Raw genomic sequence first — 3,646 nt, forward strand, 5'->3', positions numbered from 1 at the left:
GTGATCCCCCCTCCTCAAGCAGAGATTTACTGCTGGACGCTGCCAAACCTGGGGGAAGAAAAATACCCCCCCGAAACCTACCCTTCTGAAGTGCTGCTCCACTGCCTCGTCACAGATCCACCTGTGAAAACGTGTCTAAAGTTAGTACTGGGATCTGGCCCGCTCTGGGCTGGTTCGGGGTAAAATCGGCAGAGATCCCGGTCAGGCCAGGAGGGTACAATAGCTTATTTTATACTGCAAAGCTGCCGTGCATTCTTTGTCCAAAGAATGTTGCACGTTTTACTTTGACAATCCCCGCAGAAAAGAGCGAGCGAGAGGGAACAAAGCCTTATGATTACCGTTAGTGATTTAATCCTAAATTCGTGGGCCATTCCCATCAGCCCGAACAAGCAAACATCAACACTTTTCTTTCTCATGCACATGTATCTGCAATAGATGATTAACCAGGTCCCTCGCTGCTTCCACTGGGGAAAAAAACCAGCTCCTGACAAACAGCGCGGAGTCTGCTCGGGAAATTAAAAACTCAAGCGAGGTGAGGTAAGAATTAGGACAGTGATGCCCTTTTCCTCCCTCGGTGCCCGCTGCCTGCCACGGGGGATTGCCGTTCGGGTGTTTGTTTGTCAACAAAACTCCCATGTCAGACAACATATCCCACTAATGTTATGGGGTGAAGAAGCTGATTCTGGGGGGGAAGTACCGGGCAGCTACCAAAAAAAACCGAGAAGCGCTTCTCAGAGGACAAGTGCCGTGGAAAACACACATAGAAAAGGCTTCCTATTTTTTAGCAGTTATCTATACCTGCTGCTTCTAAGAATTAGGGCTAGGGATGCCACCATCATACTATTCCCTTTCCGTATGTCCCCCCCTGCCCCGATTCAGGCAGAAGCCGTACTAAACCAAACACTTAGAGGTATCCATATCCTCCTGTTTTACGGGCGAGTTTTCAAACTTGGGTGGCTCAAGGGCACCCACCGCCCTGCCCTGGGCGGACACGCCGGTTGCAGCTGATCTGAAGTGACACTGTCATTTTCTTCGAACTCTTTCCGATTTTGGCCGGGAGTTTGCGAAAGGGAGGAGAGGGGGAAGAGGCAGAGCGGGAAGGAGCGATTCTTTACTCGAAACTAACCTTGCAAAAAATCGGATCTTAAAAAATAGAAGGAAAAAAAAATACATTAAAAGCCGCTCGATTAGCGAGCAGCTTTCGGGGGTAGGATGGAGGTGGCAATTAAACAGGAATTGCTGGGAAGGCTTTGGGGGGAAGGGAGCTGCGCGCCGGCGTTGCAGTGGGGTCGGTGGGTGCCTCTTCTCCCGCCCACCCCGTCCCCAGCGGCGGTGTTTTCCTCCGCGGGCGCGGAGGGGAAGGGAAAACCGGCAGGATCGGACAGCCGCCGCTTTGCCCCGAGGAGGTTTTTAGGGTGCGGGCGGCCGCGGCGGGCTGGGATGCGCGGAGCTCCCCCTGCGAGCAGCTCCGCCACCGCCCGGCCCCGCGATTTCGCCGCTTGTCCCCGCGGAAGGGAAACTCTTCTGGGCTGCTCAGCCCAGAAATCCTCTTCTTCTGCCTCAGCAACGTTATTTCTTCTCCAATCTTTATTAAAATAAAATAGAGCGGACAGAGGAGCGTTCCCTCTAACATCTAAATCCCAGCGAGAAAAACTTTTAGTAGCCGGGTTGAAAGCTCCAGAATAAAGAAAATTGGCCTTTAAGTGGGAATTCAGGGCAAGGTACTTTTGCTTTAGCCGGCCGCCTAACGCCGCGACTTTGTGGGATCTATTTTGTAGACGGGAGCGAGGGGTGGACAAGCAGAGAAACGACCCCTGACAGCGCCTGCCCCGAAATCTGAGGCCGGTGAGGACGGACGGAGGAACCCGATCTGTGATTCAGAGCTTAAAAGATTAAGAAAGGGGACAGAGTGTATGTGGACAAGGAGATAACCAGATCAATGCTTCCTCCGGCTTTCAGTAGCTCCACCTTGTGAATGTACCTCAGTAATTATGAGAGGAAAAAAGTATTATCCATCTAATAGCACATTTTGCAGGGCTGCGTCGTGGCTCTCCAAGCGGTCCCCTTCCCCTCAGTGGCAGCTCTAACGTTTAACGTGCAGGTAAAAAGAAAGCTCTTCGCAAGCAGCTTTCAGGACTTCATCAATAATAACTCCAGCGGACCCGCACGGGAGGCTCTCGGCTCTTCCCGAGCCCCTCGGGAGGCAGCAGCTGCCGACCGGGGACCGCGGAATTCCTGCCCCCACCTGCCCTGCCCTGTCCCTCCGGGCCGACCCCGGCCCCTCCGCAGCGGGGCACCGCGCCCCGCGGACCTTCCCCGCCTCTCTGTGCCTCGGGGCTGCTCGTTAGCAGCGAAAATCCGGCGGATTCCCAAAGCTGGCACCGATGCCAGCCTCGCTGTGCCGTGCGGAGCCCGCAGCCCCCAGCACCGCCGCGGACGCGTTGCCCCACGCAGGGCGCGGGGAGCACCCCGGGGGAGGGAGATTTCCAGCTGTGTCCTCCCAAAACCGCGTGTGGAGCAGGGCAACCCGCGGAGAGGGGTCGGGGCGCTCCCGGGAGCGCAGCCCCTCTTCAGCCGGGACAGGGGTGCGGGGGGACGCGCTCAGCCCCGGGGTAACAAGGCGTGGGGAGCACCGGAGCTGGGTGACCGCGGGCGCCAACTGGGAGTGATATCCCCTTCCAAATGTCGTGGGGAAAAACTCCAGTGAGGATTCGCCGCACGAAATTAAAGCCCCGGAGCGCCTGTACTGCAAAGAGGGATTTACTCCAGTTCCTCCTCCTGGGTTTACACCTCCAGCCCGCTGCCGGAGGGACCCTCCGAAATGTTTAGAGGGAGGAGGAGGAGACTTTGCTTGAGTTTTGCCCCTTCGGTTCCCTGCGCGGCCGCGGCCGGCTCCGCGGGGATGTGGAGCCGCGGGACGGGCGGGTCCGGGCTGCGGGCATCGCTCCGATACAGCGCTCGTGTCAGGCAGGGAGGGACCCACACCAGAGGGGCGAGGGGTCTCCGCTTGGGGACTTTCTCGCTGTTGTCCCAGGTCCAGAAAGTCAGCTCCTCCCTAAGTCATTTCTGAAAATATACTGGTCTTGAACTTTTCTTTTCTTTAGCTGTTCTTTTGGGCTAAAAGAACCGGGGGTGGGACTGGGCTCCGGGAGGTGCTGAGGTGCGGGGAGGCGGAGGAGCAGCTCCGGAGCGGCGGGACCGCAGCAGCTCCGCTCCCGTTCTCGCTCCGGTTCCTGCTCCCGTTCTCGCTCCGGTTCCCGCTCCCACGTCGCTCCCGCCCGCTTCGGTTTTGTTTTTTTCCGGGTGTTTTTTTTTCCCCGTGAAAAGTAGCTGCTGTTCCCCAATCGGACACTTGGGGTCGCAATTTCTGTCTGTTTGAGCGTAAAAACTGTAAGAAGATGGTCTAATCTCCCTTAATGGTTACAAAATGTTTTTAAAAAATAATTCCTGTTACTGGACCAAAAAAAAAGAAGAAGAAACTAAAAAGCTCACAAGCCGAGCACTCCTTTGCAGGAGCTCACTCACTCAGGGAACAGCAGAGGAAAGCAAACCCGGTCCCCTCAGAACTGAGATGTAATTACATTTTCTCCCTTCTCTCCCTAATATTTGCAATTGCCTGTGTCAATGCTTGTGCTTTTCTTTAAGG

This window comes from Chaetura pelagica, unplaced genomic scaffold (assembly GCF_000747805.2).
Source record: "Chaetura pelagica isolate M959 unplaced genomic scaffold, ChaPel_1.0 scaffold143, whole genome shotgun sequence".
In the NCBI taxonomy this organism is placed as follows: Eukaryota; Metazoa; Chordata; class Aves; order Apodiformes; family Apodidae; genus Chaetura; species Chaetura pelagica.